This window comes from Protopterus annectens, chromosome 4.part1 (assembly GCF_019279795.1).
Source record: "Protopterus annectens isolate FY-2018-M chromosome 4.part1, PAN1.0, whole genome shotgun sequence".
NCBI classification, from domain to species: domain Eukaryota; kingdom Metazoa; phylum Chordata; order Ceratodontiformes; family Protopteridae; genus Protopterus; species Protopterus annectens.
The window spans coordinates 390,522,631-390,546,958 of record NC_056734.1 but is presented as its reverse complement, the minus strand read 5'-3'; positions in this window follow the sequence as shown (position 1 = coordinate 390,546,958).

Below are 24,328 nucleotides of genomic sequence, written 5' to 3'. Positions count from 1 at the left end.
AAGAATAAGAAACAGGGAACACCTACGTGTGGCATTATTCACAGACTGAAATCTTCTTTGTTTTACCAGAAAATCACAAGTTGTAAGAGGGTAAGGGCAGTCGTGTCAGGCAAAATCAGGTATTTTCTGCAAATTTTGATTTTGGTGGTTGCATTAGAGGAGCGTAGGGTAAATGTATTGAACTGTTTCAATGCTGCAGATTTTAAAACCAGAAACGTTTGTAAAAATGAATGTTTTTTTTTTCCTTATATAAAGCTTCTTTATTGGTCTTGAGCAAAAGTATGCATTGCTGTGACCCAATCTGCTTACTAGGTCTGTGCTTCTTTAGGTTCCAGATAGTCCTGTTGGGTGGGCGATAGCCCTTAATAGACTACTCAAATAACAACAAATAATTATTTTGAACCGCTAAAAAAATAGCTAAACTTCAATTTAGAACTAAAGTAGAAATTCACCTACAAGACAGCCCATTCATGCATAAAGCTCTGAAAAGCAGATCAGTAGACATCTTATATTTGCAGCACCAATCACAAAGAAAAGGGAACAGGTAATTTGAGCTTTGTGTTCCCTAACTTACAGTTCCATGTTTTTTTCTTTTGGCTGCAGTACTCCTTCAACCATTAAGCTCTCCCTTACCACCCTACTATTTTACAGGGAGGGCAAGCCCCATTTACCCCCAAAACTCCACCTACAGCAAGGTCCACCATTGCTAGATCTCACCTAATCTCCACTCTTCTCTATGCTTCCCCCATTTACACTAATCTTTCCAAAAATAACATGAGGAAATTAGAAACATCCTATCATAACATAGCTCGATTCGCTGTTGGATCTCCTTTTCGAACTCATCACTGCTTAAACCTAAAAGAACTAGGCTGGATTGAACTTCCTAACCAACTGGTACTTCAACAGATCTTAATTGCTTATAAGATTCTATATCAGCCAACCAACACACCAATACTTTCTAGCCTTATTTCTCCATACAATAACCTGAAACAACTACACTCTTCTAATAAACTTCTGATTAATACTACCAAACCTAACAATAATGCAGGTGACAGTTTATTCTCAAACACTTTTGGAAAAACATGGAATAAACTACCCTCTGGAATCACTTCTTTAACCTCTTTCCAACTTTTCAAATATCAACTAAAAATCTATCTCAATAAACACTGGCTTTGCTCCTGCACTAATCCAGACTAATGCTAACTTTTTTCTCCAACATTACCCTTGTAAAAAAAAAAAAAAAAAAAAAAAAAAAAAAAATTGTATTTTGCATATTATCTGTTTAATTTGCTATGATGTCATGTAACCTTTTATGCCATTTATTTTTATCCTTTTATATTGTCTGTTTCAATTGCTATGTTTCTCATGTAACCATTTATGCCTTTTTGTGAAAATGTACAACTTATGGAGCTTTTCTCCCCGGGCCTCTACTGAAAACGGACATACATCCAGTTGGACTAGCCCGGTCAACAAATGTAAAATAAAATAAATAAAATAAACTCCTTACTTATATATACCAACTCACCTGTCACACAAACATGTTGAAAAGGAACACAGCAAGGATGGACTTCCTGTGACAAATACCAGTTGGTTAGCTGCAGCTTATCCAGTTATGATCAATGTGTTGCAACCTTGTCAACTTTATACCTGACTACTAGTAAAATAACCATTACACCCACAAAGTATACACCCTTTCTCTCCAGTACTGACCATTGTCTGTGTGTGTGGGGATTTGCTCATGCATGTGAGTTTCAGACTTCAGTAATTCGCATTCTCTTATTCTGTCAATGCTCAAACTAATGGTAGGAATATTTTTAAATGTTCCTGACTAATTCTTTATTTGTCCCTGATTTTTCTCTGATTTGTCCTTGACTGGTTGACTTAATGGATTTAGTTGGAAGAAAATGTGGAGGGGCTGGAAAACCAGGTGATGAAGATTATTTTTTTTTAAATAGTTGCACTTGAATACTGTTATCTAGCCATTTGCTACCAAGTATATTACATTTTATCAACAGTTTCTGCTGACTTTGTATCGTAGCTATGGTCTGGGCATGAGTAAGAGGTTTGGCAATACAAGATTGTGCTAATTTTATGAAGTTAAAGCACAACTTGTTAAATGTTGCCCCTGAAGTGGTGGTTAGCTTAAAAGTCTGAGATTGTCTCTTTGACAATAAGCTTTTTTAAAATAGAATATAGGGCACTACTCAGCCATAGGATAGAGTTGTGAATGGGGGCGTTGTCATTAAATCTTTGTGGAGAGAGATATGGGATGGAATTGAGTTTGCCAGAGTAGTAATAGTTTCTAATAGAAAGTTTCTGCAGGAAGATGTAAATGTAGCTTTTTTGGGGGGGGCTCAGTGGCTGAGTTAAAGGTCATGTGCTTTTGTGTCTGTGATCTGTCCAGTTAGCAGTGTTACTGTTTTATAGAAGTATTTAAAAGGAGATGACTGCCTAGTTTCTTTTATGTAGATGAGCTTAGCAGAATTAATTGCAGTTTTGTTTTTTTCCTGAGACCGAGAAATATTCGATGCAAGGTTTCATTGAATTGTTTCCATCGTCTCCATGCCCTGTCTTTGTTCCATAAATGTTAGTCTCATTTGTGGATCGCTCTGCTGAGTCTGTCTGCTATCACAATGGATTTCCCAAAGATGTGCATTGCTATCAGAAAGCGTTGGGAGGAGCCCACTGCCATTCTCTCAGGGCCTCCCGACAAAGGGGGTAAGACCTGGTTCCTCCTTGTTTGTTTATGTACCACATATACAGAGTGTACATGACTTTTATTTGCATGGAATTCTGGAATGTACAGAGGGCTGTCAGCACAAAATAGTAGAAAGAGGACAGTATTTTAAAGGTGGCATTCACATTCCTATATATTTTGGTTGAACGGCCATGGCCATGGTCATGGTACGCTTTTCGCGCAGTGCGAAAATAGGGTGTTCCACATTTTGACCATTTGTCACACATTGCAATGGTCTGTGTTCCACATTGGCCTCTTAGCAGGTTGAGACCTATGCACAGAAGTGCTAGCAAGGAGAAAAAAAATGCAACTGAGATACCTCGTAATGGGTTAAAACACTGCAGCGGCAGTGCGCAATGAGCAAATAAGTGCAACACCCTGCAAACACAAGGTTTAAATACCAGAAAAGATGGAAGAATCTAGAAGCTCGAATTACTACCCAATCCTGCTAGCCCCTGCTCTTTCAACCAATCACTTGTGCTAGAGAAGGTCAGGTAACTCTGTTACTCTCACTAACAGTTAAGACAAGACACTACCAGCAGAAGATGGCTGCCAGAAACACAGGAAACTCAACAAGCAAAACAACCAGGCCTGGATAACAGCAGACCTCTATCCAGACTCTGCTACCTGACTAGAACACAGAAACCTCACAAAAAATGCACAAGCGCAGATAGAACACTCGCAAATAGAAAATACAACTCTCGGTATGAAAAAGCAGTTTACAGTTAAGTAATTCTATAAGAATGCAGCTACAGTAATGAAACACTATCTAGCAATGAAAATACAGTTAAAACAGTATAAAACTGTATAAAAATACAGTGAAACAGTAAAAAAAAAGCTTTATAGCAGTGCATAGCACAACTATAAACATTAAAAAGTACAATTCAATGAAATAAATGTAAGAAAAAATGTATTCTGCTCTTGGAGCCTCAGGGAAGTTCTGCTTTGCCACAGTGATGAATCACCACTCCTCAGCCTGGTAAAAACATGGACATCACTGCATTAAAGTTATCTTAAGCTATGTTGTCAGATATCCAGAAACTGCTGTAGATGGCAAAGGCTAAGGCAGTTGACAAAGGGGCAATCTAATTTCTTTAGACAGGCTGAAATATACAAACAGATCCTAATGCTAATGAAGCCCCTATTATGTCTCAGTAATATCAGCCTTGTGCCAGATGCAACAGGTTATGTAAACAAGAACATTTATCTTCCATATTAAGAAAGATGGCATGACTGAACAGTTCGGTAAAACACCGGAACACTAAAGACAATGTTAGATAAGGTGGCCAAGAGCCTAGGCCTGAGATGAGCAATTATACTTTTTCTTTTGGAGTAAAAGTAACACCACAGTCTTCTGTGGGATTTTCTTTTGTTTGTATACTTACATGGGTGCTAATTTAGGGGACTGTTAAGTGCAGAAAAAGAAATCTGAGAAAAAGACTAACAGTACTTACAGTGTGTTATAGTGAAGTATATGGACCAAATGCAAAAAAGGATAGAAGTCATGCTCTCATTTGTAAGACAAAATCACCAAGACAATGGCATCTCAAGCCCATATGTACAATACAGCCATAAGAATACAGAATGCTTTTCCTGTGGAGTAGATCTTATACTGACTACACAGTACAATATATTTGTCCCTTGGCAAGCTCCCTATGATGCAGCAGTGGTGAGAAGGGTAAGTTAACTGCAAGGTGTGCCAACTTGACATATGAAAACAGCAGGTAATTTGTTCCTGTTGCTCAGAGTAATACTGTTTTGACTAATAAATCTGTGTTTGAATAACAGCATGGGTAGTGAAGGGAGTGGGCTGGGGAGGACAGAAACGAATGACCATTGCTGGATCACCCACCCTGAGGGATAGAGGTAGCTGTAGCCCACTGCTTGACTGGCACCTAGTGGAGTACTGGGTGTTACACACAAGGTGGCCAGACCTAGTCAGGACATGTTGCTGAACAGTGTTACTGCACATTACAAGCTCGGGAATGAAGTATATGCAGTGGTGTGCATGCAGGCCCTGAGGACAGGTAACTATTGTAGAGCTCAATAGATCTGCCAGTAGGCATAGGAGCTCCGTGGGATAGGGGAGATTTGACTGACTCTCTGACTAGCTCATTCCTTACTGCATAACCTTTGCTTCTGTCATGGGACTTGACTTATGTGCTGATTTGGGGGAATCAAATGAGCTCTGTCTCTTACACTGAAAATTGAAACATGCCCAACCTTCATCATGAATAAGGACATTGATAAACTCTGGCAATTAATGCATGGGTTGGAGGATTCTAGCTCTACATTCTGGAACTGATTGATCCAGGATAGAAGAAGCCTTGGTGCATTCAGCATGTGGGCCTTTCAGAGCCCATCAGGAGGAGGAGAAGGCGATAGCAGAGATACAGCTCAATCAAGTTAAAAAAAATGAACTCATCTGGCAGAACTACAATGCGAATATTGTATAGCTGAACTGTGATAAGGACAATAGGATCTTTACTTGTAACCTGCAGTGAATAAATTATGAACAAACCACCACGGACATCCAAAAACTCTTGAAATCCTTTATTAAAATGAACCCTCGATAAAAAAAGGAAATATTTGTAGCAAAATCTTTGTAGAAAAATATATAAAAACACAAAAAGGTGCCCCATTCAGGATGTATAAGTGCTTTTAGGATTTCCCTTCCTTAGATCCTCTAGTGCTGATACAGCACTAAGTAATGTATCTGAGAATTCATCTAACCGCAATGATTCTGTATGAACCAACACAGAGAATATGAATGCTAACAGCCAACTGAGCTTGAATATTGCTCTCCCCTCCCCCTCTACAGGAATAGGTACTAGGCAAAAGATGGAGCTGCACATATTCCAATTTTTCAGAAACTACCTTTTCGCATCAGGACAACCCAGAAGAGAATGAATAGATCACTAAGCAGGGAGAGGAAATGGAAGAAATCAATGACAGGGAGACATACTTGGTGTTTAACCGGTCTGACGTCATTCTAAGTAATGACCATATTAAAGTGTTGAATAAAGGTCTGTCATTCATTCTAGCTTTTCACCCCAGGATGAGTGAATTTGTGATAAATATCAAACAATTTGGGAGAAATGTCTCACTGAAGAATATGTTTGGCAATGCAAATGTAAAGAATGACAGCACTTGCCAGCAGAAACAGTACAAAAAACCAATCACCTTTGTGCCAGTAAATCATCCATCTATTGATCTGTTTGTACATCTATGTTTGAATGATGTTGCCAACTTGAGACAGCAGCTAACAAGCCAACAATATCATAATTTAACCAGTGGAGAAAGAAAAACTTTATTGGAATTAATGAGAAATTATGACATTGTAGTCAAACCAGCAGATAAAGGAGTGGCACTGGTTGTAATGAACTCGAATGACTACAAGAGAAAGATGGAGGAGATGTTAAGAGACAACAGGACTTACCAAAATATTACTAGAAAAGAGCTTGAAAAAGTGGTTAATGAGGTCAGTAACACCTTGAGTGATATGCTTGCTGCCAGACTCATCTCTCAAAAGCTATTTGATTTTTTCACTACAGCACATGCCCAGATGCCCACTATTAGTGGTCTGCCAAAAATTCACAAATGTTTAAGTGACCCCCCCCCCTGCGCCCCATAGTAGCCAGATGGATTTGGGTCACCAAATCACTTTTGGTATATGTAGAGGACCAACTAAAAAAAAACTTCTACCAGAAGTTGATACCATACATAAAGACACTGGAGATTTTCTGGAGAAACTGTATGGTAAGATGAAATTATATACAGATTTCTCCAATTTTATTTTGTTTACTGTCATTCCCAACTCATATGGCATTGCAGCTGTTAAATGGTTTGTACAATCTAGATTGACATGTACAGAACAGATCTGTTTATTATTAGAAATCATCCTAGAGAATAATCTTTTTATTTATGGTGACAAGTACTATTGACAACGTTGGGGTGTTGCTATGGGCACCCATTGTGCCAATAGTTACTCCGACATTGTGATTGTCCAGTGGGAGAAACAACATGTCTTTAATGAATCCAAACCATGGGCCACCCACCTGATTTATTATGGTCGGTTCGTGGATGATATTCTTTTCATCTGGGAAGGGGATGACATTCAACTGAAATTATTCATAGAATTTCTGAACAGCACGACCACCTTCCTGTTTTTTGAAGCACAGTACTCTAAGACAGCTATTGAGTTTCTCGATGTAAAGCTATTTTTATACCCAGATGCAGGACTAGAGACCAATATTTACAGGAAGAGAACTTGGAGGAATCATTACCTGCACAAAGATAGTATGCATCCAAGGCATGTCTTCCGCAATATATTTGAAAATCAAGCCACTAAAATCTCTAGGCTATGCACAGCTGATGATGAATTTGAAAAAGAGTTTCAGCAACTTAAAATACATTTGCAAAGGAGAGGTTATTCCAATAGGGATGTGAATCACAAGAACTGTGACATACAGAACATCAGAAAGAGGAAGGGTTGACCCTATTTTTCCAGTCAATTTACTCATGATAAGAAAGTTACTAAGCACAATAACCATTTTCCACCACTAAGGTGCATTTTAACCTATTCTACAGATGTTCGACAAGTATGTGACATCATCAGGAAATATTGGCCAGTGCTGACAGAAGATCAGAGTCTAAGGGAAATAGTGGGAGATATACCCAGATTTACCTTCAAAAATAAAAAGAACATCAAGCGACTTTTGTACCATAAATATGGGACTACTAGGAGATCTCAACACACTGAAGGTAGAAAGGGGACTATCAAATGTGGAAAATGCAAGGCTTGTCAGTACATTAATGTTTCTAATTTGTTTCGCCATCCAGTTTCTGGCCAGACTTTTTCCTTAAAGGTGCGAGCCAACTGCAACAGCAAGCATTTCATACATGTGGCTAAGTGCCAGAATTGCAATGCCTTCTATATAGGGAAGACAGATCGCCAATTTAAAGAAAGAATTCTTCACCATATACGTGAGATTGCCCATTCTGACAAGACCGATGCTTTAGCACAACATATTAAAATGCATCCTGCACACTCAGGGTTTATGGCACTAACGTTGATTCCTGAAAACATAAGGGGAGGCGATGTGCAGAATCGCACTGAAGTTGCTGAAATTGATTGAATCAACTTACGAGCTGATCCTGAACCTGGACTTAATGGTGTGGTACCATTAAAACCTTTTCTAAAGACCAAATATTTCAAAAGCTGTCACTGACTTTCTGAGCTAGCTTTGAGTCAAGGAAAAGCATTTGCCTCCCCCCCCTTTCTTCGCTATTTCTTGTATAGGAAATGTTATTGCCATGAACTGGAGGGATTGACTCATATATGCACTGTCATTGTTTTAGGCTGTTCCATTATGGTTCATGCGCTGTGAATAACAGCCTTTTATGTGACAAGATTCAACTCATTGAAACGGTGTCAATTTACTACATCATGTTTTATTTTTAACTAAGATGTTGCATTATTTTTTGAATCCATCTGAAGAAAGAGGACTGGTATCTGCTCTAGCAGAGCAGTGTTTAATTTGAAAGCAAATGCACACCTAATGGAGTGATGTTTTAACTTACACTTCAAGTTTTTCCACTGACTGGATTCTGGGGAGGCTGTAATTTTACCATCATGTCCTGATAGGATGTTATACCTCTGGCTTACACTGGAGGTGTCAGTTTGTGTGAAGGTCTTGATTGGTTAAGCCTTCCTTAAATGGAACATTTTTTTCAGTTGCAACAGGATGTGAGGAAGGAAAATCCCAAAAGTGCTTAGAGGATCTGAGGAACGGAAATCCCAAAAGCGCTTATCCATCCTGAATGGTGCACCTTTTTGTGTTTTTATTTATTTTCTACAAGGATTTTGCTACAAATATTTATTTTTTATTGAGGGTTTGTTTTAATAAAGGATTTCAAGAGTTTTTGGATGTCCATGGTGGTCCGTTCGTGATTTATTCACTGCATTGCCTTTTCTTTCACAGAACACCTACAGCTGCTAACAGGTTTATTTTGGACTGTTTTACTTGTAACCTGGGGTATTTTGGGGGACCGTCCTGTCGACCAGATGTAAGAAAAGTAGAAATATTATCTAGTCAGCAAACAGAGGTGATGGATGTTTTTAACAAAGCATTACTGTTTTCTTCTTTACTGTTACAAACTAAAGTGGTACGTCATGACCTTGTGAAAGAACAAGACAAAAATGAAAAAAAAAATGAAATTGTAGCCTTGCATGATTTTTGGAGCAAAATACAAAGATATTGTCAGGGAGGTAAAACCAAGGTAACTGTAAGAAGAGAGTAAAGAATCAATGCAGTGGTTAAACTGAGCAGATGCCCACAACAGCTGGATTCATGCACTTTTACAATGATTTTAGGCAGCTGAACTACATTCCTCTGTTCAGTTATTACTTGTTGCCATAGGTAGACAAAATGATTAATAAGCCAGATTCTACCAACCACCTCAGTAATATGGAGCTAAAAGAATAGCACTGGTAAGAGTATCATATGGAGAAGGTTAAGGAAAAGACTGTTTTGCCATGCTAGATGAAAGTTTCTATTGCACATGTCCCATTTCAGTTGTACAGCGTCCCTATAGGACTCTAGTGGCTAATAAATAAACTCCCAAGGGGACAGACAGACAGATAGACAGCAGACAGAAAGACAGAACACATTTGCCTACATAGATGTTATAACCACCTACAGTCAATATCGGTCATTTCATTTTTTTTTCATGGTTCATGTGGTGCCTTACTCAAATGAACAAAGTCAGGTAAGTGTGTCATCAGTCAGGAATAGTCACATTTATCTTGTATACATTTTGAGAAAGAATCTAGTTAAGCCACAGGTGAGAGATGTTGTGGCCAAAGATGACAACAACCAGTGATTATGTCTTAGAACTGATTGGGTACTGTTGGTAGTTTATATTTCACTTGTCACTCCATGTGCCGGTCTTGCAGATCCGATTATATCACAATGGCAAGGGAATATAATCATGTAAAACAGACTGAGGAGGTAGATAAAGCATTTTCTTTCTTGAAAGCAGTTTTTCTGCACACCAACTGATAGTCATACTTAATTTCAAGGAGAAGTTTATTATCCATCTATTATACACTATCCTTGATCTGTGCACTTGTCCCAAATGTCTGGTTATGAAGAACAACAGGCAAACAGCCTAAGACATCAGTAATCCAATGCAAGAAAGTGATATTATGTGATTTATGCTTGTCTACCAAGTCAGTCTTTGATGCTCCCTGTTCTTTATGTATGGTAAGACCTTTGCATTCATTATTGGCCAGATTTCTCTGCGACTGTTCAGCTAACACTAGGATACAAACCCTTGCATTAGCCATTGTTTTTTTTTTTCTTGTCTATATAGCTACCAGGCTGAACTAACCATTGTACCAGTGGTAACTTTCCTGATTTCTTTTCCGCTGTATCTATCACCATTGTACATAATGATATAGGAAGGGTCCCTGAGAAGTGTGTTCTGATCATGGCCTACAGAATGTTAACAGTAAAACTGCCTTCTTATGGGTTGATTATTAAAACCTGACTCTCCTTTTGGTTCAGAAACCATTAAAAAGTGAATGTTCTACTGCAATTCACTCAACAACATGAATTCATATCGAAAACTGAAACCTTGCTGATTCTGGAAAGAAATTCTGAGACAGAGAGATGAAAAATAGAGAGATAAAACAGCAGAGGATTTCTGTTGTTTGTGAGTGGAAAACATCGCCATTTTAATTTCCTTGAACAAAAACGTAACTGTCCTTTGACTGGAAGAAAATGAATTCTTCACATGAGAGTCTGAGAGACTGAAACAAACTGAACTGTTACATTGAATGGAAGAGAGAGGTATTGCTAAGGAAACTGCAGGATGTGCGCATATATTTCATGCCTTGTTTTTCATTTCAGTGAAATAAAGTTTTCCATTAAGTTATGCTTTAAAAGTGCAAGTGTGTGCTATAATAAAGGCATGCCATTATCTGTATAACCTTGTCTGAATACAGTGTGCTTTACTCCTTCAAGGGCTAAGTGTAAATCATGCTTGGGTGTTTCTAGCTGAGAGAGGTTTTCACAGGTACATATGACAAATGGAGCACTCTTTGTTATGATGTGATGAATAAGGGCAGGGTAAAATGAAATTAGGACATCTTGGGTTATGGGTGATAAGCCATAATGGATAAAATTAGATGAGAGAATTATAAGAATTTTCTCACAATACTGGAGATGCACCAAGATGACAGTCATAGAAGTATTTTCTGACAGTATTAAATATATGTTGCTTTAAGGACAGCTGAGTGTCTAGCCCAGGATCTTAGTGTCATTCTTTAAAGTAAGTTTCATTTATATGACACTGTGTAGGAGTTGTAGTTTTACCAAGGCGAGCATAATGCATTCCTTTATGGTTAGTGTGAGACTATGATTAGAGTATCATTATCAGTGTGATTAAGGACTCTTTGGCATATTACTGAGTCTAATGGGGGTTAAGATGATCCTTAGATAAAAGTCAGCTTAACTTAACTAGCCAAAGATTATAAAAGTATTTCCTGTACTTCAAACAAATATACTCTAAAGAGGAGAAAGCCTAGGGGAGAACCTTTTGAGGATCAACCCTCACTACAGTTTGCTTTTGGGGGATGATGCCATTTATTCTAACTGTGTTCTGTTTGATAGTCAGTTAGCAATTCAGTGAACTATAATGGCTTGATGTTTAGTTGTGTTGGTTTATTTATGATGATAGAGTGAGAATTAATAGTATTAAATGCTTTGGTTACACCAAATAAGGTAAATAGCTGAGATGCCTTCCATCAGCTTTGGTAACTAATCCTATAGATGCTGGCAAGACACAGAAAGTACTGTCTGCCCTTAGCAAAGCTGAAATGTAAAGGGAATTCAATTCTCATATTGTGTACATTTTTATTTTTAGTTCTAGAATAATTGGTTTCATGGATTTGCAGATAAGGACAGTGAGAATGATGGGCCTATAGTTACCAGGGTCAGTGGAGGGGCTACCCTTTTGTAGGGGACCTTCTGCGATGTTTTTCCAGTCTTCACATATATGTATCCTGTGCAGAAACTTTCAGTGACAATGTTTAGGAGATTCTTTGGCTGAGCTAAATGTTAAGTTGACCAGAAAGCAGGCAGTTACGCTGTCTGCTCCATGTAGGTATTATTTGTTTTGCTTTGAAGATGATAGTTGTTGAAATGTGTCAATATTATCAATTCAGGGGGGTAGACTGAGCTAGTATGGGGGTTAGATGGTAAATTAAGAACACTGTCTATGTATGGACTCTAATAAAGCAAAGCAAATAACAGGAATAACCTCAAGGGTACACACACAGTATAATTTAAATGTAAATTCAATGTAAAATTTATAAATCTAGTTTGTTTATAACTAATACTGTAAAGTTGGCATATAACTAATAGTATGAATAAATAAATGTTGTATCGATGCAATAGTACCAGACTTACTAATTTCCCCAGAAATCACTTTCTCACTCATATTAGAGTGAAGGAACTTATTTATGAGGCCGTGGCACACTGCTATGGGGAGTTTCTTCTTTCCCCAATGTTTTTGCCCATAGATGTGATATATATAAGTATATATACAGTGTGGGAAGTGCAGGGGCAACTGTTTTCATTATGAGTGAGTCCAATGAATGATAGAAACATGCTTTGATTGTATGTGATCATGAAATGATTTCCAAGAAAACACTTTCTGAGCCTTCACAGCTGAAGTATTTTTGTGTCATAGTCATGTAGTAGGACTGGCTCTCTAACAAATGTGCATTATAAAATAGAATAAAGGTAATTCTCAAAGGTGCTGGGAAACATAGGCGATTAGGAATAAAATGTCGTAACACTTTTATACCATCATTCTTTGTTTATGAGTTTTAAATGGTTTACATATTTTGAAGGTTCATTCATGCTAAAAGAATTTTTCATTTGATAGTATCCAGTATAGGAGTGTAAATGTAATATATATACTAATGGTTGAGTAACAGTTTAGTGCAACACTCTAACATCGTTCCAAAGCAGTACATTCCACTTTAATAAGAAAAGCTCAGAAAATTCTTCAGAGCTAAACTAGAGTTCTGTGGTATACATGAACTGTGCACAGGCCTGTTAAGATGCATACAAAAATTTAAATAAGAGATTATTTACACATCAATCATTTTATGAAAATTAGGGGATCTTAAGTTATACTGTAAGTGATGCCATTTGAATAAGAACTACAAGCCCTTTACATATGACACAGCTTCCATGATTTCTGTCCGTAAGATTTATGCTGAAGAGTCTGCATCTTACAATTTTTTAATCAGCCTGACTCCCTTCTCATTATGGTGTTGTATCTTCTTAACTTTCTAGAAAGCACTGTTTATCATTCACTATATCAATATCAAATCTTAGTTTATACAGTTACATTAACCGTAATGTTTAATTATTCATAAATTCTATGCCCAGTTGCATTATTTAAAAAATACCCAGTATTTGTTAACTCAGTGTGTTCAGTCTTTGTATGGGTAAATATCTCTGTTTTTCTAAATGCTGCATTATTGATATACTGTCAGCAGATTTTTTTTTCTGGGTTTTCTCAGAAAATAGACACTGCCCAGGAGGGTTAAATAGTCAGCAAAATGTAAATAAATATCTTTAAATGGACTTTAAACAGTTCTATTCTAACTGTTTTTAATTAGCACTGATACATGTGTTTCCTGGGAGTTGAACTCATTATAATTCTGAGTACTATCATTTATAGAGCATATAATGACCTGGCAATCGGTTAGATTCCTAAATGCAGGCAGGGTGATGGTCATGGGGAGGTCATCAGTATGTACAGCATTTACATTAAAGGCAGCATGCTTTTCTGAAATCTGCCTCATTAGACAATGATGTCTGTTTTCGCTCTTGAACAAAAATTGTGTTCTGTTTCAGGTACTATGACAAGAAATGCTTTAAAGATTTTGTAGTCTCACTACCATAACTCAAAATGATTGTATTAACTGTCAAACACTTGTGCTACCCATTGCAAGTACAAATAAGTACTTCTTACTTGATAATCTGTGGAAGAAAGTATTACTGTCTTTCCTGGTTTTACTTTGCTACAAAGTTACACATACTTGCTTTAGTATAACTAAACATGTAGCATTATGCCTGAATTATGCTTCATTAAATAACAGTTGGAAAATGAAGTGTGTACACCTGTGTACTCTAACATGCACAAATGAATAACTGTAATAAAATTCCAGTTTTGATTAAGAAGTCATCCTACTGGCTTACAGCAGAGAATTCTGTGCATTTTACGTATGTAGAATATTATTAATAAGTCAACTGCAATGCACACTTTAAGTTAAACATTACATGCCATCGTATACTGCAATAATTCTACCTACAATGTTGAGCACTACAAATAATCAGTAATTTGTTATAACTTATACAAGAAGTACTTTCAATATTGCCTTATATCTCATAATATCGCATGTATTAAATAACCTTAAATGTATTTCACTGTTTCAATATGTTCTTGAATATTCACTCTCTTTTAAAATCCAAGCCTCTCTCATGTTATTTTTCATTCTTTTTTTTTTTTCAAAAATATTTTTATTAGTTTTAAAACTTTTACAAAAAATAAATGAAAATAAATGTAAGATAAGGAACTTGTAATGTACATCAAACCAAGAAAAAGACAATAAAGTACATTCTAAATAAATACAAACAGTTAACAACAAGTTTTGATTTATAGACAAGCAATTATTGTAACAAGTACCTTACTCCTGAACGGGTAAAACATTCACTAGGGTGCCCCAGAAAAACATAATACAAATAGAAATCAGGCCCCCCAACAGGAGGATAACTAAAATCAGATAACATACTATTATATAAAGTATAAACTATTAACTATTTTGGGGGTACACAACCTAAAGTAAACTATACATGTCCTAAATGTTATTTCTCATTCTTAAAAATGTATTTTTCTAATATTCAACTGCTCTACCTCTCTCATGAAATGGAAGTGAGTACAGATAAGCCCACTGTAATGGCAACAAATGGAAGAAATCAGAAGAAGCTAAGAATTGAGACAGAATGGAAGTTTTTGAAACAGATTAAACAGCTTCAAGTATCTGGGAAGAGTGGTTGAAGAGAAGGGAATTCTGAATGAGGAGGTCAAAGCTAGAATCAGAGGGGCTACAGACAACTGATACAGAGTTGCAGGGGTAATGTATGACAGAGAAGAATGCAAAAAGAAGCTGAAAAGTAAGGTGTAGAAAACAGTGGTGCAACCAGTGCTACTGTATGGTGCAGAAACATGGGCAATAAAGGCAGAGCAGATGAGGAAGCTAGAGGTGATAGAGATGAAGTGCCTCAGATGGGTGGTAGGATGAACACTGTTGGACAGATGAAAAAACAAGGATGTAAGAGCAGATGCCAAAGTAGCTCCAATTGCAGGAAAGGTCAAAGAGAACAGATTATGGTGGTCCAGGCACATGTGCAGAAAAGCAGAAGACAGTCTGGTGAAGAAGATTTGGGACAAACAGAAAGAATGCAGGACGAAATGAGGACATCCAGCAAAGAGGTGAATGGATTGTGTGAGAGAAGACCTGTGACAGTCAGGCATGAGTGTCAAAGAAGGCAGGAGAGTGACATTGAATACAAAGAGATGTTGGCAGTTCACATGACAGTCCGATCTCACATAGAAAATGGGAAAATGAGGGGTGATGTTGATAACTACTACATCTCTCTCATTTAACTATATCTATCATCAGTGTTTCCTCTCTTTCCTCCTCATCTTGATCTGTGGCATCAGATCAAAGTACACAATTTTATTACTCACAAGTATATATTACTTTGTTGTAAATCAACTTATGTTTATCCAATGTTTGTCAATGTAGGTTCATCGCAATATTACATTATTTGAATTATTTTCATGTACTTTAATGAACATTTTTGTTTAATTCTATGCCTCTCTACTGCAGCTGTTACCCTATGTTACTTTTATTCTTTCCATTAATGTATTACATTACATAATGTGTGTGTTAAGCTTTCCTCCTTGGTCTCCACTGACAAAGTTTTTTTTTTTTTGCCTGGTAGCACTTTCCTGATCCATGAAAAGTAAGAAATAAAGTAATGATAAACAAACATTTCACAGTGGTATAAATTCAGATAACCTTTACAAAGATTTGTTTGTCAAGATAGTGATACTTAGAATTCATACAATGCTAGGAGCAAATTTACATATGATATATTGATTATAATCACCCAGTAAGGACATACTTCATGATTAGTTACCAACTTATTTAATCAATGACCGTTACAAACAGAGGCACATAAACTCATTACAGCATGGTTCATTAGGACAGAAGTGATCAAATATTTTAGAACACAAAACTTTCTTTTAAATTATATGCATTGTATTTGCAGTCACTGATTTTTTCATCTGGAATTAAATGCATTTTAATATTCCCCATATTTGATTATTAAAATGCTAAACTTATTTAAAAAAAATATGTTCTTAACATATGACATAAAATGATACATATCAGTTTGGAGTAGTCTAACTCAAATGAGCATTCATTATTATTAAATAAGAGAACTATGAAACCCAGTACTCCTTCTTGTAACATAGTATACCTAGCATACATTTTGTTATTTTGTTAATTTGCAAATGCAGAAAATTCCATTTTCAGTCTCTCTCCATCTTTTTATCAATCCCTCTCTCTAGAGCCACTATAACTTGTATACTTAATAATATGATTAGTATTAAAGATATTTGTAAACTTGTGATTTATACATTTTGTTACTGAAATTCAATTTAGCAATTTCTCAAAAAATGAGTTGGCACAAAATGGCAAAAAGTTTTTGGCTCTCCACAGATTTCTTGCCCATCTCTATGTAATATGATTTATTTTACTGTGTATATATTTTGTGGTTCTGTAAAATATTTCAGAATGTGCCCATCATTAACCTATTTTTCCTTTCTGTCCTGTCTCTCGCATTATAATCCCTTAAGGTATCCTGTTGTCCTTGCACCAACAATCTCTCAAAGCTCATAGTATTTTGCTAGGATTATGCATCTCATTATAATCCCTTAAGGTATCCTGTTGTCCTTGCACCACCAATCTCTCAAAGCTCATAGTATTTTGCTAGGATTATGCATCTCATTATAATCCCTTAAGGTATCCTGTTGTCCTTGCACCAACAATCTCTCAAAGCTCATAGTATTTTGCTAGGATTATGCATCTCATTATAATCCCTTAAGGTATCATGTTGTCCTTGCACCAACAATCTCTCAAAGCTCATAGTATTTTGCTAGGATTATGCATCTCATTATAATCCCTTAAGGTATCCTGTTGTCCTTGCACCAACAATCTCTCAAAGCTCATAGTATTTTGCTAGGATTATGCATTCCAGGTACAGCATAGTATCCAGTAGGTGGAATGTGTCCAGTCATTATGCAAAGACTTGTGGGAGCTGGAAATAACTGTCACGACATTAGGTCATGTTATTCCAGGCCACACTAAAGTGAGAACTATTTTTTGTTTGATTGCTTGTTTGTTTCTTTTGTTTTTTTTTTTTTTCTACTTTCTGCTCATCCTTTTGTAGGAGAAACATACAGTAATAGCAGCAGCTAGTCTCTTTCCAATGTATTTACAACTACATGACCAGTATGGTAATTTCAAAGAGATACTGTATTCTTTGCTGTCATTAAACCAGATGAATCCAGTCTTCTCCACTGAATAAAGTGATGTCAGCTGGGCAGTCAGTCCCTTTTCTCTGGATAGCCTTCCACAGCCTAATATACACTCTGAAATTACACTCACAACAGCAAATGTCATTATGCTGTTGTAGGACTGGGCAAAATGATTTTTCTATTTATTTATGTATTTTTATTATGGTTGATAGACAAATTGTGCTGAGGCAAGGACTTATTCATGGTTGTACCACGAGGACTTTTACTTCTTGAGATATACATGTATGACACTAGAATGATGTTACTGAGTCAGAGAAGAAATTAAGGTATGTGAAAAGTAACAATATAAAAAGCAGCAAAGGAACTTATATTTTTTACTTCTATTTACTGATATGGCAACTTCTAATAAGTGGAGTTCGTTGTTTCCATATTTTTTGCTACAAATATCTAAGTACTATATTGTCCTCTAGTACTATTGGTAAAAACAATGATGGCAATAGCTCTTATTTTTGAAAGAAGAGTTAAAAGCAGGTTTGAACTTAATACAGCAACTTGTGTTTTGCATTTTTCTTGGCCAGTATACAACTTAAGTATATTTCCAAGTTTTTTTCTAGCTTCAAAATACTTGGTTGGTGTTCCAAGTTAAATTATAAAGTTCCTGTCCTTTTACTCCCACACTTTCTGCTTTCATACAGTACTATTTTGGTTTTGATTGAGTTATTTAGTAAGTTAAAATTGTAGGATCAATCCTTCCAATTATTGTAGACCACTTTTAAAGTGGTCAGTATTTGCTGTATGTGGCTGGATGAGGCCAACAGTTCAATATCATCACCAAGATATACAATATGCTGCTAGTCAAATTTCACTTGCACTAAGTTAACACAGGCAGAAAAAAGGAGCCCATACAGATAACCATGGAATGCCTGTAGCCACCTTTATGGACACAAAGCTAAGTGGCAATATCTGTATGATTGTGTTCTTTCCCTCCTGTAAGTAAATAATAATCTATAGGATCCCTTGGGTAATGATACCTAAAGTCTTAGCATCATTGTGTACATAAACTACTATCAGGATGGAGCTAGTAACTAGATGAGGAAGCCATGTTTAATCAAGAAACCATTCACTTTCCACACATGCCCACTGCTGTCCTTATAAGCATTAAGAAGCAAATATAAACTCTAGCAATTTATTTTCCAAACAGAGCTACAGATTTTAAAGCATGCTGTTCTGTTTTATTTGTTGTGAAGCTGTGAAGGTAGAATACAGCAGATCAAGAAACAGTCAAATTTTATTTACTGCAATTTTAAAATGGACTGCTTAATTTCAGGATTAGCTTTTAGAGTTCCTTATGGACTCCTTATACTGTCCTCCTCATATCACTGGCTGTTGCATGCACACAACATTCCAAACAAATATCTTTTTGGTAGTAAAATCCTAATTTTCTGTAGTCAGAGACAGACCTCCAGGCTTCATATAAAATGGCACACCTGATCATTCTTTGAGACGCACACATTTGTACAGCATAAAATGTCTACCAGCATAAGTATCAGTTCACAAAGTGCAGAAAAGTTCGGTTCTCACTGCACCCACCTCATTGTTACATATGGCTATGCCATCACAATAAATTTAGTCACAGCTCCTCCTAATTGGTCGACATGCTTTCTATCAATCTAGTTTGCAAGCAATTATATTTTGACTCTGCAGTGAGCAGGGACCTCACTTCTCTCACTCTGTTATGAGCAAAATAAATTATTGAACACACCATTTTCACATCTAAGTTGCTGCTTGACTACATTAACCACTACATCTGCTTGCTGAACATGGCTTAAAACTGAGATTAAACTGACCTCTGTCCACTTCCAGTTTGCATAATTTGAATGTGAACAATGACGTATGGTAGAGCTGCACCAATTAGCAGCAGATTCAAGTAAAAAGAAATCCTCTCATGGTCACCACTGATAGACTAGTAGCCTTGGTAATTGTTTTGCCACACTTGTTTTAATTGCCTAAATGTATCCAAGTTATAATATTTTAACTGCATCACTTTGCTGTAATATATCTTAAAATGACATAGCCTGCTGTGCTTCCATGACTTCAGAGCTATTTTGCTGAAAATGAGAAGTTGTAACCTCCTATTATTTTACTGGTTCTCATACACTGCTACTTATTAATAATAAGTCTTTGCAATTGTGTTCCTTGTGCCAACTGCCAACTGACACAGTAACAGCAAAACAATCTCATATACGTTTAATGCAATCTGTTATTCTGAATTACAGAGCTGTACAACATGTGCTGTAGGTCATTGTTATTTTTGACATATTCCACTTCTACCAATTTTATTCCTTTGGCCTATTGCCACAATTTCAAATTAGTCACTGAATAACATAAATTACCAGATTTTCTCCCATATATTTACACTAAATGACTTTGCTGCTTTGGTCTAATACCAGTATTAACCTTTATGCTATGAAGCCAGCCGGAAGCACACATACATACTGTTTACACACACAGTGTATTTCGTTTATCACTTAACTTGATGAATCCCATTACTGTAATAATTTCATATCATTTTGCTAGATGCTGTCATTCAAAATTTTTACAGAGCATTAGTCAAACTGATGCACATCTCTTTGCCAGTTGCTATAATTTCAAGTTTTGAACAGCATTAAATGATTGTTTTAAACCACTACAACTATTACATGCTGATATAATGCCATGTTATGTTACTGGTATTATTAATTCAAATTATTATTTAAAGGAGCCGTTCATAACTTTTACACTTCTAGCTGACTGGGGCTCATACCTCTCAACCTGGAATCATCAAAAATCTGGACAAAGGCCTATGAAACGTAGATACAACTGGACAAAAATCTGTGTGCTAATTACATAAAATTTGTGTGCATAATTACGTAACCCCACCCACTGCGGTGGAATTATGGGATATCAACTTTTAAACTCAAATTGAAGAACAGACAAAATATTAAACACAAAATATAACCAGTCCTCACTAGAATACATGAACTAACATTTTTCAAGTCCCATAGCAGAAACAAAAACATTTTAGTTGTGTGAATTCTAAGTGTAAGCATTTAAATACTCCACATCTAACAGTACATTTCTGTGCCTATATGCTGAAGGTTCAGGGAAGAAAAATACAGTGGCATGACAAAACTAACAGCAATATTGTTTTAAATCCTGTTGACCATATATAACACCTGGATGGTATGTCTACTTCATTAACTTTTAAAACAGGAACATAAGAGTATATGTGCTTACAGATACATTTAATTCTAACAAGGTTCCATTATTAAAATACACAAAGCTTGGCAATCTTTCCGAGAGTCAGCTAAATGTCACAATGCATTATTGCATGAAAACAAAATCAGACCATGATGCACAGTTCTACTGCATCTGCAGGTTTCTGAATTTGTAACTAAATTAACTTCTGAAAAATACTTAAACTTTAGACTGGAATGCAAAACAACAGTAAGTGACCACTAAGAATAAAGAAAGACGTAGTTTTGCACTAAGAGAACATACAGTCAATAACTGAAACATGGATTCTTGGAGAAACATCAGAAAAATTAGATATCCTGAACAGTAGCTGCTGGAATGCTATTGCTACAGGTCATCAGGACAGGAGATCTCTGAATCATCCAACAAGCGGAACAGCAAATCATACATTTCAGCTCCTACCTCCTGGTTTAAGGATTTGATGCTCGTGCTTGAACGACAAGGATGAATCATTCATTTAAAGCAGTAAAAGTCCTCTGTCCAGCTAACAGCAGCTACTGTATTAACTGATCAGATCACATCATTCACATCACATCACATGAATGAAAGCACGTGGCAAGCCAGAGCTAAGTTAGCTATTTTTAACAAACAGAAGTGTGCAGCTGCAGCAGAATCATTTCCGAATTCCTTTGCTGCAGTTTTCTTTTAAATTATTTTTTTTACTTTTACTTACCTGTAGGAGGAGATCGAGCCACCAGAGCAAGTACATTTTCCCATCCGCCTGATTCCTGTGGACACAGGTGGGTGAGTGCTGACAGTGGACTCTGACTACTTCAGAAGAACTTAAATTGTGTACAACACAGCACAGGGCTGGCTAGCTCCACTTGCTACTGCTGCTATTAATTCAGTTTCACCACCATCCGAAACAGTACTGCCCGATTCTCCAACAGGCAGTCTGCCTCATAAAGCTGCTGATGTCATCATGCACATCGCCCCTGCACGTTGATGATGTTGCAGGATACACTGGTCATGCATGATGACGTCTACCATAATTTAAATACTTGAAAAAAATTAAAAAAATCAGGAATTAAAGGGCCCACTCAGAAATTTGTGGCACCCCATTATTTTGCCATTAAAACCAGTAAACACTGAGAAATTTGGTATGGTTGAGAGATATATTGGGAGTTGTCCTTGCTGCAGTAAGTCTGCAGTAAGCAGCAAGTCCACACTTACAAAGCAATTATTACCTGCTGAATAACTCAGCATTAATGCAGCTTTCTAGCACACCTGGAGTATTTAATCTATATTTTACTCTGTATATCAACCCCAGAGTGGCCATTTTATGTAGAATTATTCATCTCTAGTTATTAACACCCCGAATTTCTTATCTACCATTTGTAGAATGGCCAGTCTTGGTAACATTCTTAAATTTCATGCGATGATTCTCTCTCTCCCTCTCTTGCCTTCATTTTCTGCCTCCTACTCCTGCAGAAATCTAGTTAATTATATAAAATTTCACTCATAGCCATTATTCTCAGTTTTTGACACTCCTGGATGTCCAGATCTACAGATAAATTCCCCTTCCATCAACACAGCTTGTACACATACAGTTTCTCCAGATCTTAACAATAGATAATTCAGCCTAACATAATACAAACCATAAACAATGCAAGTTAAAAAGAACATGCTAAATAATGTACTTTTAACAATTCAGAGGATCCTCATGATGACACCTGTTATAATCACACTGGTTAGTAACTTCAAACATAACATAACAGATAAGACTATTGCACTTTGGGTACAAACTGTAGTACATTCCTTTATCTACTGGTCAGTCTTTCCTCTGACTGATCCAGATAATATACAACTACCCTCTCCTACCACCACAGAAATGGAACAGTGAATCATACTCAGAACCTTATATCAATAAAGCTCATGATCTGCTTATTGCATAACCTTACTGCAAACCCCTGACAAGTCTGAGGACCTCAAGGTCTGGACCTTGATGTATAGTCATATTATCCTAGTGGTCAGAGAAACATGGCTGAAACCAGACATGACCTTTCCCAGCCAATTTCTCTTATTGGTTATCATGTATCAAAATGGAAGGATTGGACCAAACTAGGTCACATATTCCAAACTGGCTATTAAAACATTACTTAGATTGATCACCACAGGATGACATGATTTTCAGCTTATCTCCCCTACCATCCTTGGATACCTTTAAACTGTGGTCTTGCTATGTAACATTGAGTCCAATTTTTAAACACATAAATTGTGTAGTTATCCTCATCATAACCATAGATTTCAATAAAATGTCATTGTTCGTAAAACATTTTGGTCATGCAGGTTAAATTAAGTGACTGATAAATCCTCCCTCTTAGACTACACACTAATGAGCAAAAATGAGAGGATCACAAGAACTGCTAACATATAGGGTCACTGCCCGGACATCCTGCACTAGTTATATATGGTCATTAAAAAGTCTGTATGCCTTATCACCATTTGAACAAGGAAATAGACGGGCAACAGTAACCTAACAAGGGGACTTCAGACAATAAAATGGACATCATAATGGCCTACATTCAATGATCAGACCGTAAGCAGTACCATCAGATGTTGACAAGATATATACTTCTGTGTAAGAATTCATGAATTCACAGGTTCACAGTCTAATTTAGCACCTTTAACATTTGCTTTTGGGTGAATAAATGGATTCACTGTAGCAACTGCTGGCTACAAATGTAGCAAGGAGTGACTACAGTTTAAAAGGAATGAAAAACATGTTTTTTTAAGAAGTGAAGCATTTTGGCTCTCCGCATGTGGCTTAGGAAAGTTTTTTTTTTTTATCGGGGACAACACTTGGCGCAAGAATAATGAGCTATGCCTCTGAGATTGGAAAAAATGTTTCTCATTAAGAACATTACCCAGGCAGTTCCACTCTGACAACAGATTCAAAGGTAGCATTATTGTGAGGTCTAGACATCACTGTCAATTCACTTTCTAGTCTGTTTCTCACTAAATTAATAAATACATTTATTTTTTGTTTGTTTGTTTATTTATTTATTAGCATTTACTTACTTGATAAAGTCTGACTGGGCTAGTGGAGGCCTGGGGACAAACCCTCAACAGTTAAATACAATACACTTACTAACAATTTATACATTTGATGTACAAGCAAATATGGAATAGTTAAAGTAGGAAAACATACCTACAGAGTTGCACATTCTAACTCTACAGTTTAAAGACATATTTAGAAATTCCATAATTATAAGACTTCAAAAAGGGAGTGAAACGGGGGGGCATGGCCAAGGATGAACACAGGATAGCAGCAGATTTCTTCAGCTCCACCAATTTCATTACACTGACAGGAATTAATTACTTAAAAAATTAATTTTTGAAGTAATTTTCTTTCTAAATATGTTTGTTTTATATAGTTCTTGAACTATATCTAAAAAAGAAAGGAAATCTTAACAATATTCCTGTCAGAAATCACTTTGGAAATTTTCCTGTCAGTTTATCAGTCTGAAATGAGTTCCAGTAAGACAAATTCTCAAGACTCCAGCATCAAGAAAGAACTTCAGTCTCTGATAATTATAATCCAGCAACTTACTGCTAAGATGGATAAAATGGATACTAAAATAGACACCTTCATAGAAAAAC